The sequence below is a fragment of the Epinephelus fuscoguttatus genome, linkage group LG16, assembly GCF_011397635.1.
Source record: "Epinephelus fuscoguttatus linkage group LG16, E.fuscoguttatus.final_Chr_v1".
Classification (NCBI taxonomy): domain Eukaryota; kingdom Metazoa; phylum Chordata; class Actinopteri; order Perciformes; family Serranidae; genus Epinephelus; species Epinephelus fuscoguttatus.
Genome location: NC_064767.1, coordinates 9,526,319 through 9,543,119, shown reverse-complemented (window position 1 = coordinate 9,543,119; position 16,801 = coordinate 9,526,319). Strand labels below are relative to the sequence as shown.

Below are 16,801 nucleotides of genomic sequence, written 5' to 3'. Positions count from 1 at the left end.
TTACCTTTGTTAAATGTTGCTGTTGTCCCTGGCTTCATATGAGCAGAGGAAAAGTCTGCTAGCTGCTAGGCTAATTTATACAATGTAAAATGTCATAGGCTTGTGCTAATAACATTAGCATGTTGTATCTGTGGGGAAAATGTGTCCAGATAAAGACAAGTGTTTGTCTGTAAATGCTGCGAGTTATAGTGAAGCTGATTTGTGTACTTGTGTTTGAAACTGTCTCTATTAAGCCATGTTTAATGTGTGTTTAATGTGTGTTTTGAATCAACTAAACTTTACAGCACTTCCCAGAAACCCCACCACCAACTGGTGTTTTGGAGGTGTAACTGCAGAGTGACACAGACACACCACTGCAGAAGTATAAATGCTCACAAGGGCGCAGGCTCTGCATAGAACTGACGCGCAAATATAAAGACTGCTGACAGAGCAAGTTAGCAACTAGCTGGTAAACACGGTGCAGCATTTAGCAGCTTAAGACCCAGTTGTTTCCTACAGGATTTGGTGGAGACCAAAACAGAGCTAGAAGACTGAATATTGGACAGAAACACGACTCTAAAGGAATGCTAATGATGCACTGTCTCACTGTGTGCTTTATATCAGTCTTTTTTATCCGTCAACAAACAACAAAGATCTGCCTCTACACAGAGAACGGAACCTTGATAGAAACATAAATTAGTTTCTGATATTAATTCGACTTGAATACTTTGTATAGAAGCTTTTCATCATCCTATGCTACAGTACACAACACTATGCAACCCATGTAACCTTGTTTAAATTCATCCATATTTTATAATCACTGGGCCCATTACTGTCGGTGTGGGGGTTGTGCTGACTGTGTACAACAACTGGCTGCAAGGACACACAGAAATACTTTATATCCCGTTGTTCATTTGCTTGTTGAAAGTACTACATGCATTTTTTATCCAAGCCATGGTGGAGACAATTGAGGGCTTTTGCCTCATCCAAGTATAACTCAGAATTACCCCATATATCCTGGAAATCTACAGAAAATTTACCCTTGCTTTCTAAATCACATTTGGCTCCACTTATCAGGGATATAAACACTTCCAGGTTTAAGTTTGCTTTCTTAACCTGGTGAAACAGCACCCTTCTGTTAATGTGCTATAGTGGTCGAGCATCAAATGCAGTGCACTAGCTAACCAAGGCTGCCAATCTTCCCAGTGACATTTGTCTGCCTGGCTTTTACTCAGATTAGCATGACACTATTAGCATCACTGTGATATAAGTAACAGCTTATCGGTGCTGACATCTTACTCTGACAGCGTTAGTGGTTTGTTTCCCCATCATACACACCCATGCTAACAATGCACGACGTATACATCTCACTTATGTCATCATATCATCTGTATTGAGCCTGACAACAGTTGCCATGCATTACAATGTAGCTGTACGCCCACGTATTAGCCTATGGACTTAAAAATGACTGTGGGGTCGCACATGTAACGAGTGACCTATGCTGGATGGTGAGTTTGCAGAGAATGCATCAATCTGCATATTGATTTCTGAAACTCTTCCTCAGGGTCTGACACTGGGGGCCACCTATTTGCTTATTCACTATTGAATTAGATGATGGGGGTCATGGTATCACCTATCAGCACAGTGCGGTATTTAGCATGTGGAAAAACTAAGGGCTCAGCACAGTTATTTTAGCTTTTATTTCAAGAAATTGGAACAATTTTCCTGTATTTATATAAACTATGAAAAAATGTTGCTAAAAAATATATATATTGAATTAAAAATAATGGTTAAAACTGGATTTTACATCGGCAGATTGGCAAAATCAGCAGTTTTTTTGATTTCTTCCAGATTTTTCACGTCAGTTTACGTTAGCAGAAGCATCACCTGACCTGTCCTTGCCATGAATGAACCCTGTTTACTGTAAACTATAGTGAACAGGGTCCTTATCACAGGAAGAAGCAAAGCAACTCTTTGGTGCGTGGGAACATAAAATATTCTTTAAAAAAGACCATATTCATGAAAAAAAAACATATTTTGGGGAGACATTTGCTAATCTTTAGCTGTATATTGGGTATATTAGCCTACAGGTAGCCCATAAAAACCCAGGTAGAAGAAAGAAGCCAAAATAAAGAATAAAAAATAAAAAAAACTGACAAATAAATTAATTTTTTTTTTTTTTAAAAAAGTTGAAAAATATGTTTAAAAAAGCTAAAAAAAAATCTTGATGTTGCAATATACATTTTTAAAAAATCCCATTAATGTTATAATAAAACCAAAACAGGGAAAAAAAAAACCAGTTTAAATAGCAATGATAATACTGTATGTTAACGTTAAAAACCATTGACATCCCATACTACATGTAGCCTCCCACACTGTGCCTGTGATATGCTAACCATGCTTCTTTAAGCCTGGATGAAGCTCAGCCTCCTCTCAGACACTGACCACTGACTCATTTACAACACTGTGACCCAGCAGTTGTCAGCTACATGTCTGAAGGAAGTTGTGCAAGTGTATGTGTGTGCCTGGACGTTCAGTTTCTATTGTAAAACACACCCCATATGTCCCTTATGTTAATCTGAGCCTGTTTTATAGCGCTGCCTAAAATGCAGCCTCCCCTCTGCACAACATCTCACATTCCATCAATAACCAACTGCACCACTGCTGGAAGGTAAATAAGGCCGTAAAGACCTCTGGCTGCGCTTCAGTTTTTCACTGTCGTAAATAAATATTTCATAGCATCCACAGTGGATGAGCTACAGTTCCTCTGTGCTGTGCCCATAAAGCCCTCGACTGAAGTCAGCTGGAAAAAGATTGCCTTGATGGTACCTGCCTGATGTGCCAAGCACTCCTTGCAAGATGAAGCGTTTGTAGTCTCACATCAGGAGGAGAATCTGCTGCTTCCTCTAATATGTGCCAGGTTTACAGGAACAGTTAACTGATGTGTGAGGCTCTGCTACAGTTTCATTTCCCTATTTAGAACACAGTCAGGCAGAAAGTAAAATCAGCCTCGGATTTAACGTGTGTGACTAAAAATCCAACGGATGTGAGGCTGAATCAAACCCATTCAAAGTCAGACTGCGGGGTCCGGGCTCTTATGTCTCCCCAACCTGCTCTGCACTGATGTATGTGCCAAGGCACTCCATCAGCACCAATGGCACTGTGCTGGTTTGCGCAAAGGAGGGGAGGGCGCATAGAATTGCGCAAATTTGTCTCCAAATGCGCCTTTAAGCGACTGGATCATTTGTCCTCTGCAGGGATTATATCTCTAAGGGGAAATGTAGCCTGGACTCCGCATGTTTGTTACCCAACTTCCACACTGAAAGCCTATAAAAAGGGTGCGAGCGTGGTTATCTGAACGTGCTCTGCATCCGTAATTGTCCTGTAGAAAGGAGCGAGGCAGGCGGCCGGACTTAAACATGCAAAGGGAAGGAGAGGAGGGAGGGTGGAAGGGTGAAGGTCAAAAAAGAAATAAAAAAAAAATGCAGCCCCTGAAGGGAAAGGAAGCAGCGTCCGAATCCTGAACCGGCTGCTCATTTTTAATGTAAAACAAATTGCCACCTTCCACCGCACCCACTGATTCTCCCCTCGCTGTATATAAACCACACAGAGGTGGAGAAGCGCAGTGTGGAGAGCAGCGTGGTACGGGAGGATGAGCTGAGGAAACATCGTTTCCACATCTCACCCAATCCCTCCCGACGCATGGTGCTTTCACGTCTCCAGCCGGGGCTCCATGAGGCGACACTGTCCCCCTTTTGCATCCCATTCACTCCTCCTCCCTCCCTCCAAAAAAACTTGCTTTCACCAGACAATGCGGCGAAACAGAGGCAAAGACCCCCAGCATTCAGTATCACTAATATCATTGTCCCCGGCGGAAACGTGCCCAGAAAACTGCAGAATATCCTACCTTATTATCCAGAGAGTGCTCCCAATCCGGAGGAGACAGTCAGTAGTAAAAGCAGCACTATAGATCTACTGGTAATGAGGAGTAAGAGTAGTAGTAGTAGTAGTAGAGGTAAGCCAGTAGTGGGGAATGGTAATGGAGACGCAGGGAGCTCTTATACGCCAGCCAAGGCGGCGTATCCACCGAGCGAGACGCACAAAAGAAAGGGAGAGGTGACCGGATTCCCATGCACTGACAGCTTTTTTATTTGTTGCTGTTGTTTTCTGCTGTTGCCGACTCCTCGTTTCCATGCAGCGCGACCTGTATGATCGGATAACCGGAGCGGCGCTTCATCAGCAAACCCGCATTTGTTGGGACTTCTTCCTCATTCTTCCCTTTCCGTTCCCCCTCTGCTCCGTGCGAAGCGCAAGAGAAAGACACAGTGAGAGAGAGTGTAAGCATGTGTGTGTGTGAGAGAGAGAGAGTGAGTGAGTGCGTGTGTGTGTGTGCAGGTCTCTACTTGGTCTGTTCCCTCACACACCGACTGAGGATCAGCGCGCCCTCCTCCTTCCCTCTCTGTGCTGAGTGAGTGTGTGTGTGTGTGTGTGCGACTCTCTCGCTTCTGTCGTTTTGTGTGTCAGTTCACATATATCTTGCTTGTCTCTCTCTCTCTCTCTCTCTCACACACACACACACACACACGCACACACAGTGGGCTGCTCTACCCCCTCTCTTTAGTCACATTCCGGCTTTACCCCCTCTTTCAGGTTGATATCAGTGTCCCATTGGAAATGAATAGTAAGCGCAGAAACATGTCACATCCCACTCCCCCCTGTCTGAATATCTGTCACTCTTTCTCTCTGTAACAGGACGCACACATGTTTAATTATGTTATAAAGCAACGTGTTTTCATTGCATTACTTTAATCTTGCCGATTAAAAGTGCCTGTTTCTGATTGGCTGGCAGACGTCTTTAAATCTTGATAACTCCAGATAAAACCACTCCCCTGAATCACGTGGTTAGACCTTGTAAAAATCAGGTTTCCATAATAAAACTTAGGGTTTGATTAAATAAACTAAGAAATAAAATAAGAACATCTCGAACAATGAGAGCAGAATAAACAAATTAGTAATAGAGTTCATTGACTCATTGATCCTTTGGAAACACTGCCACTCATTTAATAAGAGGAACTCTACAAATAGTGAAAGAATCAGTTTGACAATATGAAACTGGAGGACCAGCCTGGTCTCATTCCCAGGGCGTCAAAATACACTGCATGGGCAGTGTCTCTCGTGTCATTGAAGTGACACTGAGGGCACCGTTTAGCGTCAGTGTGCAACACATCCTCACTCCGACTTCGTCACATATTGTCATTTGGTCATGGACTTTCCACGTCCACACACAACGTGCAAGGTACCCTGGGTGTGTTGGTTGTTGACGTTCTGGGACACCGTGTCAAGTTCTGCCTGTTACATGCATTGTCTTCTTTCAAAATACACTTCTGTTTTCACAGGAAATTTATCGTTTGCATACAGTCTCTTTCAAAATAAACGCACTATGTAGGCAAAACAGTGGCTTTAGAATCTTACAAGACACAAACACCGCTCTCTTGGGTGAAAGTCGATGTTTGTTGGACCCATCCACCTCCCCTCCTCTCCCAGACGCCCCAGTCGGACTTTCACCACCTTAACTTTCATCCTTGCACTGCGTTGCCCCCTCATGCTGCCGGGCACCATTAAACTATAATAGCTACCAGTCGTGTATCATGCCAACATTAAAGGATGCCTTTAGTCACTGCCCAAATGCTGGATCTGGACGACTTAAGAGTGAGACCGGGTTCCTGAGTGAGAGAAACAGAAGTAGTTTAAAGAGCATGAAAGTCCACTCAGGATGGGTCCAAGAAACAGCTGAAATTCTAACGTTCATTCACTGTTGAACTAACGTCATACAGTGATTGAATCACTGCTAAATTATGTGTTGATTTTTGAAATCAATGTTAATTTTGCAATGTTGCTTCATAAACTTTAAACGTTGTTTCAAAATTGTTTAATCATTGAAACAGATGCTTCTGAAATTTCAATGTTGATTTATGAGAATTTTGTTAACCTTTTCACAACCATCAGAATTAAATGTTGTTTCAATGTTATTTTAGTGTTGAAACAATAACTGACATTATTCCAAACACTTTTTTCTTTTCTTGTTCTTTTGGGGAGTTTTTCCTTATCCACTGTGAGGGTCCAAAGGACAGGGGGATGTCGTATGCTCTAAAGCCCTCTGAGGCAAACTGTGATTTGTGATGTTGGGCTTCATAAATAAAATTGAAATTTCAGTGCTGAGGGTTGGTCGTGTGCCAGCTGGGCCGGACTTTGATCAAGGAGACCCGTGTTCGAGACCAACCAACAGCCCTCTGCTCTGTCAGATCAGCATAGACAAAGAGTGACCTGGTTAAACAGTGCTGTGCAGGATTTAGCCAAGAAAGTTCTTAATATTCATTGGAAACTGATGCGACACGGAGTTTTTCTTCAATGCCTGTATAATGGCTAGCAGGATGCCAGTTCAGCTGGTGTCCATTTCTTCTCAATCTTCCTTGATGTTTACAATAAAAACCTTGACTTGGCTAGCAAGCAGCTAGCTAGTCAGCAGGAGGAGAGTTTACAGACTGGTGAGCTGATGTCCTCATCCTGATGAGTGACTCGCAGCCAAATTGTAAAATAGACATAAGAGCCTAAATATAGCACAGTGAGGCAACAACAACAACAACAACATCAGCTGCGGCGTTTATGCCACTCAGAGCTGGTTAGTTTTTTTTTAGCATTATCTGCAATTGTATCCTAACCAAGTCATTTTGTTGCCTGAACCTAACCACCAACACCTTCACTGTCAAGATACAATGCAAAAGGCAGATGGTGAGATCATGTTGATGGGACTGATCTCACAACAAAAAAGTTAAACTACACAACCCACTTTTTTTTCTTTTTTGGGGGGGGGGGTTAGTTAAAATTTGGAGGTAACCATTAAAACCTATATGTGCAGACATGGCATTAGTGCAATAATGCACCCAGACCTGAACCAAAAGAACAAGAGACTTGTTCTTTTGCAATCTTTTGCAAAAAATACATTCTGAGAAGAGGCCTAGAGAGACAGAAAAGAGACGGAGAACAGAGGCTGAAAAGGAGACAGATTAAGAGTCATAATAAAACCAAGAATTGACTGTTTAATTTATGACCGCCATATAACTGAGACTGACAGTAAAGTAACACCACTGGTTCAAGAGCACAGTAACATAATTTGTTAGCGCCCAACGCTGTTAACAACGCCCTGTGGAGTTCTTGTAAACAGACAAGTTCTGTCTACATTCAGAGTGTATCCTTGAGGTCTAACAAATGTGTAGAATGAATTTCCACCCTCGTAATTTGCAAACATTTGCAAATTGTTGTTTTTTTAACATTTTAAATCCTGTGTTATTTAAACCCTATCTGCTTGCTAGCAGTCTTTTTCTTTTCCTTTATACCATATTTATAAGGTGGGGTAAACACATGTATGAGACCTGAGGTATCTTCAGGCTGATGATAACCAAAAACATATATGTGTAGTTTCTGACTGTAGCATCTGCTAGTTGCAAAAAAAAAAAAAAGCTCTGTTGTAGACAATAATCACCCATAACTACATGGCACCACACTCCATAAACAAAAATGTGTGCCTTAAATTTGTTTTTGTATACGCTATATTCACATTTAAAAAAACACATATAGGTGCATAATGGTGACCTCCAAATTGTAGCTAAATCTGGGACTATACAAAAGTGCTGGGAAACTCAAATATTTTTGTTAAATCAAGATTCAAAATTGCTGTGAGGTCCGTGTTTTGTTGCAAAGTGCTATGTATTTTAGGCCAGTAGGGGGCAGGATACACTATTCAACCCTGTGTTTAAGATATATTTTGCTTGTATTATAAGAAAGACAAAATTGCTTGCATCTTAGCATGTTTACTTTTACTCACTATCGTTATTTTTTGTTGGTTCCATGAAAAATTGAGTGCTTTATTTTATTTTTATATATACTTTATATGCATTTAAAACAGTTTACATTTTCTTAATAAATATTCACTTGAGCATGAGTTAAAAAAAAGAAGAAAAACAGACCCACATGTGTGTATTTTATAATGTAAGAAAATCTGAGATTACAGGTACTTTCTGCACTTCAGCAGAGTAACTCTTGCATGCAAGATGCAAGCTGTATGCAAATCATCTGTGGGCCATCATGGGACAAGATTCAAGTTTACTTGTTCTGGGTGCCTAAACAAATACTAGCAGTGAACTGAATAGTACCAATGTTCAATAGGCTGCTAAGATACTAAACTGCAGGGCAGTGCAGGGCTTGTATGGACTAGTTTTGTAAAGAGATGAACTTGATAGCTTGGACTAGCAACAGACTGAGATGCAGACACTGAGACACACCTGGCAGAGTGCAGCTTGCTGAGTACTGATGGTGAAATAGTTGTAAACCATCAGGTAGTGGGACAAATAAGGCAAATAAATCCAAACTGTTAAAATTATAATCCAGAAAAAGGCAGGCAGGAATGGGACAACCACAGTAAAGCAACATAAAAGCTTTAAGATAACTGGGGTTAATTGTGTATGAGAAGCAGCTGGATGTCCAGGTGACTGGGTCAGGTGACTTTTAAAGGAGGGGAACTCACTGAGGACAACTAGGGGGCAGGTGAGGCAAGACAGAGCAGACGGCAGGATGAAGACTGAGACTAAGAAGGAAGGAAGTGATGGAGACATCAATAATACAGAACCCTCTGCACGGGAGCTTCACAATGTTGATTAAGATGCCAGGGAATTGAGGACAGTTCAGGAAAGGGTTACCCCAAGATAAATGATGTGCAAGGTTGACCATGTTGACAACGGGGGAAGAGCAAACTTGCATGTCAGCCTGTGTGAGGTAATTGAAAGAGGCAGGTAGCAGGTGGACAACCACACTCCTGTTGCCTAAGGTTGTAAGAAGCACAGGTGTGCTGGAGTCAAGTGGACGTCCTGAGCACAGGGCAGGCATAAGGAGCTGCTCGGGAGAAGCAACTATTCAGATAAGCAGACAGGATTGCTTAGGATCATCTGACCAGAAACTATATCACAAGAGAAACAGGCTGACCTGAGTCAGAGGGGTTAGATGCTAGAGTGCAGGGTTTGGAGGACAGACCAAAGGGTGCAGGCTGATAATGAAAGGATACTGACTGGGGCAGAGATTTAAGGGAGACCTGACAGAGATACTGACTTGAGCTGCATACGAATAGAAACACGCTGGTGCTAAAACTTAGAAAAGGCAGGATGGACAGACGCAGGGTATAGAATTGGAGTAGTGGCAGGCTTTGTTGGCTCCAACAGGGATACCGGAGCAAACTAAAGGACTGATAGATTCAAGCTTGATGGACAGATAAAGGCTCGGGCAGTGAAGCTCTCAGAAAGACACAGGCTAAGAGGAAGCTATAAGCTCATGCTGAGAAACAGATTCAAGCTCAGACAGAGAGACAGGTTCAGCCAGAGAATAAAAAACAGCAAGCCCGGGCAGAGAAGCAGAGAAGGGGACCTGGAAGCTGAGAACTAATTCATAGAGGAGCAGGGGGGAAATTAATAGGTTGGGAGACAGAGGGAAGGTTACCTAGCTGTCAGAGGGCGGGTGGTAAGCATTTAAAAAGGAGCAACTGGAGAGTAGGGCAGCAGAGAAACAGATAAGAAGGCTGATTGAGGAAGTGAAGAGCTGGTTAATGGGGTTAGAGAGGCTGATCTACCAAACAGGGAGACGTGCGAGTCGGCAGACTTAATAACTGCTGGGTGGCAGATTGGTCTCACTCCCAGGGCATCAAAAACATAGCCTGGTAATGGGTCCTTTGCATCAGAGGCAGATGTACAAAGCACCATTTAGCATCTGTATAGGATGCACTGGGCTGTCAACAGACTCCACTGTAAACCTATTATTTGCCAGTCAGAGCGACAGATGTGTTATTGAGAGCAAGAAAGTCTGCTTCGGGTTTTGGGGTCAACAACATGTACAGGACTTTGACCCAGGAGAGTCCTGTGAAAAACTAAAGGTCAACATTGAGATATTTTGTCATTTTAGTCATTGGCCGACAAGCTGTCGCAGTAAGCATGGAGCCCACACTGTAACTAACTGCACTCCCTGAGGAAATATTATCATATTTTGGGGAAAATGACAGAGTGATTCCAGAGAGAAGCAGACAGAGGGGTCTACAGTCTGTGTTTGAAGGATATATCCAGGATGTCAAACTGACTCAGCAGCAACAACAGGTTAAAAAGACAAAGATAGTTAGAAGCTAAAGCCGAACTATAGGCTACAGATCACAGTGTAAAAGTGAACCACCACATCACTGCTGATCGCCACACAAGACAATGAATATAAAGGGAAACTTTGCTGATACTGAACCAGCTGTGTGGCATCGCAGTGTGTGCAGATGAACCGTGTTTGACTTCTTCTCCAGGGGAAGTCAGACAGCGTTCATCTGGGCACACTGTGATGACACAGAGCTGGTTGAATATCAGCAAAGTTTCCCTGCTTCCCTTCACTGGTTCCTGTACAGCAACCCTACACTTTTCAGGGTTTGACTTTGGCTGTGGAACAGGGAAGAAACGTTGCTTTTTCCAACCTCTCCAGGTAACGAGTATCATTAACACACTACGTGCCCCAGGCACAACATTTAGCTCCTAATCCACAAAACCAGCCTGAAAATGAAGAAAATCTGAGGGTAAGTTACTTCACAATGGAAGAAATTGCACTACAGTAAAGCTACCCGAGGGAGAAATCTAGTTTGGTTAATTATTTAATAATTAAAGCTACCAGAAAAAGTATTAATTATCACATGCCAGCAAAAACTGATACTCAGTTGAGTTCATGGCAAAAAGTGCCCACTTAACGATATGTCAAAACTTTTGTAAGATATAGCAAAAATACAGTGTTTTTAATATTTGCAAAACAGTAATTTAACTACCTAACTCAAAATGCAAATATGAATGGAGCTGAACTACCAGTAAGCTGCTACAAAATGTAGTGCAAATACTGGTTTAATCTACATGTACATTAGTTGCTAATGTCTAAACCTAACTGCTGTCCGTTTCTTTGTAAGACACAACAGAAAGGCTTCTGTCCAAATTTCAAAATATGATGAGAAGGGGTGCAGTCTTATTGTTGGGGTGCTGGGAAGGAAGGCCCTACAGACCACAGGGACCACTCTTGGACCTATAGGGGCCATTAGTTAATATCACTGAAAGATGACAAGCCAGGATCCCACACATTTTGTCTGCTGGTACAGACAGCACTCCAGCTGATTTGCTGAAGGCTTGGCAGACTGATGCTGTGGGGCAGAGGAAACACTCAGAATCTCACACTAGGGGTTTTAGGGAACAAGATGGCAGCGGCTGCAAGGATGTAGGCATAAAGCTAACAGACGGTGGTGCAACAAATGGCCTGACTTCTGAAGCTAGGTCAAGTCTTTTACATACAATGCCAGCTGTTCAGTGCTCATGAGTCACTTTATGTCAGTTTTATAACTGCTGACATGAATATGATTTGTTCTGTTACAATGAGAAATTATCAGCTCATGTTTCTACAGTCTAAAATAGTGGGAAACTGTGATATCAGAGCCTGATATAATCATTTTGAAGAATTGGGTATTGAATATCTGGTAATATGAGATTTATACTTCTTGTGAATCAGCTTCACTATAACTCACAGCATTCAAAGCCAACGCAGTCTTTTCCTGGACACATTTTCCCCATAAATACAACATGCTAATGTTTTTAGCACAAGCCTATGACATTTTACATTGTATAAATTAGCCTAGTGGCTAGTGGAATTTTCCTGTTCTCAAATGAAGCTAGGGACAACAGCAACTTTCAACAAAGATTACTTTACAAAATTATGTCTGAAGACTTTGAAATTGAGGAGGAGCAGCATTTCTTTGTTGAGCCGTATTTGTTTGAGCCCGAGTATATGGACGGAACTCAGGCTACTGGACGAAGCAGCCGCCGCAGCTCATGAGCCTCAGCCAGCCGCAGAATACCGGAGTCGAGCACTGGAAACCTGGTGGTGTAGTTGTTTCAAATGCAAAGCAGTGCCAACGGATGAGGAAAGTCTTTGCTGCTCAGACTGGAAATTGGCGATGCCTGCACTTGAGAATCTGGACATCAGTACTGACGAGACTGCTGTTCTTCAGAGACCGTGCATCACCGATCACCCTGAGCGCGCACACGTGAGCGTGGAGCACGGAGAAGCAGTCAGAGCTACAGGCTACAGTGAGGCTGAAAACAGAGTTCAAATGAACTTTTTATGTCGGGGCTGCAGCACACTTGGATCACTACAGATGAGCAGTATGGAGATACTTTGTGGATTCAATTTTGTGTTCTTGGACATTAGTCTGGGGCGCTGTCTGCCATTAGGTGTGCTAGCCGCTCCCCCCTTGGATCTCCGCAAGGGATGTGAGGACTCTAAAACTTCACCAGAGCCTCCATCGGCATATGGGTGAGTAGATAATGGCTGAATTTTCATTTTTGGGTGCACTATCCCTTTAAGGTAAATAATAATCTATTATAGCAGAAGCCTTAAGCCTTAATATTATGCTTTCACTGAATGGTAATAATGCACTTTAATTGAACTGGCTTCCCTTCTGTCATGATAATAAAGCATATTTCAATAAAACTGGAAATAGATAGGGAGAAAGAGAGGGAAGGAAGGAGCCCTCTGCAGATGTGAACACACAGGGAGGTAAAAGCTTCAGCCTGTTCATTCATAATTCAGAGGAGCTGCACCCCGGGGTGCCTTCTTAGAGCGCAGCCATTCTTACACCTGTCAATCAAACAATCCTGCCAACACTATAGGAGCCCAGCGAGAGCTATGCAGGTGAGGTGACATAAGCCTAATATATGTATAGACTGAAATAGAGTGGGGCGATATGAGTAGCATACAGGAAGTCCATTATCATGTAAGATGAATTTGAATAAAGGAAAAATTAGCTTTAGAACATTGTGAATTATCATGTTTAAGAATTTCTTACACTAATTAAAACAACTGTTTATATAGTAAAAGTCCTGCTTATGCAGCTTTTTGAAAGGGAACTCCATAAAGTCAATGCATTTTTTAAGAGAACACTTTTGTAACAGTACATAAGGGAATTATTCGAAGTTTTGCTTCAGTGTTTCAGGGCGAATCTCCCAATAAATATTGGTACACACTCCCCTCAGCCTAGAGGCAGGGAAGTGTGCTGCATCGCTGCGGGGGATGCATTTTATTAGACTGTCGCCATGATTATGATAATGGTACACTGCTGTTTTCAAATAGGATCATTTACATTTTGGATGTGGCAGTGTAAAATATGGGAAAGACCTTCTGCTAAAGATGGCAATTTATCATGCGGGAACTAAGAGGGGCTCAACACACACACACACACACACACACACACACACACACACACACAGGATATATACTCAGAAGAAGGAATAAGAAGAAAGTCACATGCATTTCAAGAGGAAGCCCACATTCTTATATAAATTTCCTTACTAACAAACACACACCCACTCACACCTGTGTGTATACAAGCAGACACACACACTTTCAACATCACGATGGTGCAAAATGATGCGTAAAAAGCCAGAGGGGAAAAGTTCTGCAGTGTTAAGACATTGTCCACCAGGAGCAGTTTACAGTTCAGATTAAACCTCGGTGCTGTGATTCGTCTGGACACCTACGGCTCAGCTAAAAAGCCACTAATGCACTTGTTACTCACACTAAAGTCTCAAAGTAGGCAACTACTACATAACGTGTTACATAATGTGTTTTGGAGCGGTGCAGTTAAATCACCATCACAGCAAAAGTACAGAGCTTTATTAGATTACAGGTAACACTACACAAAGCGAAGTTGATTTACTTAACAGCCCTTCTGTCTGTGAAACTTAAGATCTGTCCTGGCTGTTGTTTAGAGCTTGATTTAAAGTTTGTTCAGATTCTCGATTGGTGCTGCAGTTGCACAGCAAACACAGACACTGACTCACTGTGGAAAGTCAGCATGAGTTGAATTGAGGGCAGTGGCCCCTCTTTACTGCAGCCAACCAGATAAAAGGAGCCTCACCACTTCACCTGTCAAACCATAGCTTCCCTATATATCGACCATTCACTTTCTCTTTAGGTATAAATGCTGTTTCAGAGTTTCCACATTCTCAAGTCTGCATAACAGCAACTCTTGGATACAATTTCAGCTTTGTAAATATCAATATTGTTACTGAGTCATCATACACATCTCTGCTCCAACTATTGTTCTCCTCTGGCTGTTTTGTTGGCTGTATCAAGTGTTTCTGCAGCCTGTTTGACATGCAAATGTAACCACTATGGCTGTTGACTGTCTTGAAAATTAACAATGTACAAATGAACCAAATGTGACTGAAATTCAACATCATTCACTACATTTGCATAATATTGGCGTATGAAGGTACGACTAGGCAATGGCAAGGAATGAACAATGAGCAATAAGCTTTTTGTTGAATCCATACCTGAGAAGTGTTTTTTCCATTTTATTTTAAAATCTATCTTTGCTTTGTGTTTGACATTTCCAAAAGAGAGGAAAAGTTACTGATTACAAGAGAATATTAACTGCTGACTCTAAATTGCATAGGCCTATGGGTGTGAAATGTGAGCATGAGTGGTCGTCTCTCTTTCTGTGTCAGCCCTGTGATGATCTGGTGAATACCCTGAATGGGATAAAAGGTTAGATGGATGGATGGATGGATGGATGGATGGATAAATGTCATCTAGTAAGTATGTGTCAATAGACCCTTTTAGGGCCGACGTCACAATGACGTCAGTTTGTTAGCTGGAGGCAAAACATGACTCTCCACCACAGGGCTGTAGGCTACATAGGAGTCTTAAAATGTCGTCTTGTTGTGTTATTGGGAGCCAGAATAGAAGGAGTCATGGCTAAACTTAAAAAGAAAAAGAAATTGGGGAGGTTTGGATTTCTCCGTAACGCTAACCTTTTTGGCGCATAACGTTAGCTTCCATAGCAAAACAAAATGGAGGCAACTGTTGAAGTGTCATCCTCCTTTGTAAGATTGGCTTCCTGTGACATCATCCATCCACTGAGTGAGAGCATACGGGTTGGCCAGTCTGGTCCTGTTGGTCAGTGCTTACTTTTTCAAGTAACACTCGCGGCCCCGGAGAGTGAGTGACCTGACATGGTGCGTTCATAAATTCATTCTGACGCTCTACACTAAAATGACAGCCCTGTTGGTTGAACAAATGGAGCGTTATATTTCTACATAAATTAATGAACAGTTAAGTTAATCACACATTCACTCCGATCTGCGCTCTGCTGCTCCATCTGCCCATACAGTGCCGAGAGTGTGCTCAGGCGCTCAGAAAGTGCGGTGCTCCGAATAACCGAATGGTATATTCTGAATGAGTATTTCTGAACGCACCATTCACATCATCTTCCTCCATTGTCTTAAACAAGCCAATAGAACTTGCTAGCTAGTGTTAGCCAATGTCTGTGGAGAATTGTTTTGCCTCCAGCTAAGCCTAGCCCACGAAAAAACCACATACAGTTTACTGATAGTAAAAGGGTTGACACTAGAGTAGCCAGTTAGAGTCAATGGAGCTACTGTAGGGGGAAGCAGCTATTGATAAATTCATATATCTTCTAGATACAGTAGATATGTTATGTGATCTCCAAAAATGCCTTACTGCACACAGACACACACACACACACCTTAAGGTTATACCAGCAAACCTTGTGCTGTATAACATGGCACAGTTGTTCTTTAAGTCATCTCACATTTGCATGGAGACATTCCTATATGCACACACACACACACACACAAACACACACATAAACACAGGTTGGCCAGAGCACACTGGGGATGAGTAATCTCGCCAAGAGGGACATCTACAAACGCAACGCTGAGTCACTCAGCATATATCTTTCTCACACACTCTCTCTTCCTCTCTCTCGCCATCTCCATCACTCTCCCTCCATCATTCTTCCTTTCTTTCTCTCTCTCAGTCCAGACAGTGAAGGCAAAGTTGGTTATCTAAGACAGAGAGTGTAACGTGTTTGACATGTTCACCCAACTCTGACCCTCTCTACACCTCTCCTCTCTCCAACCAACTTGTCACTTCAAGTGTTTGGGCATCAATGCACATTTAACTAGAGGGGCATTCAGAGAGTGCAGACCTCTGCCAAGGCCAAGTGTCCTGCCTCACAATGATAATTCTTGTGTCTGCCCTGAGATTCGGATCTGCCTCAAACTTCAAAAGGCCCAAGATACACCCTTCCACCAAGTTTCATGAAAATTGGGCCAGTAGTTTTTCTGTATATCTTGCTGACAAACAAGCAAGCAAACCAAAAACATAACCTCCTTGGCAGAGGTAATAATAAATAAAATAGTGATGCACTATCTTTTGATTCAGCCACTGCTCCTCTAAACGTCCAAAGTAAAAGGTGATGATTTAAATCCTCAACAGAAGCTGTGTGCAGATGAAAAGGGGCTCAACAGCTGGCAGGACACTGGTATTTTACCCTGTTAATGATGACATCTATGGGTCGTGACTGAGAAATTTTGGTCGTGCCTCAGGTATTATGACGGACATGAGTTGCATAATCAACTAAATTAATAGTCTTGATTATGTGCAAAACTGAAAAAAGCAGCACTCACGGTGATTTTGTCCAGAGTGCCTTTAGGTGAGCACGATCCTGATGGAGCTCAGTGAGTGCCTCTTATTCACAAAATTTGCAGAATCACGTCAGACGACAATGGGCAACAGAAAAGAAAAACACACCAAATGGATTTAATTTAAGCCTGCCACCATTTTTACCTATTAAGCTTCATTTCAAAAACATTTTGCCTCTGAGGTCCCTTAAAATGAATCCAGTTGTGTG

At 42.3% G+C, this 16,801-nt stretch overlaps 1 protein-coding gene across 2 annotated transcripts in view; it reads right to left on the bottom strand.

Annotated features, from left to right (window-relative positions):
• slc8a1b (solute carrier family 8 member 1b) overlaps nt 1-4,329 on the bottom strand; it is a 211,994-nt gene extending 207,665 nt beyond the window's left edge. For both annotated transcript variants that reach the window (XM_049600990.1, XM_049600989.1), the window contains exon 1: nt 3,887-4,329. The gene's annotated coding sequence lies outside the window, so the exon portion shown is untranslated. The remainder of the gene's footprint in view (nt 1-3,886) is intronic.
• Nucleotides 4,330-16,801: the final 12,472 nt, after the last annotated feature.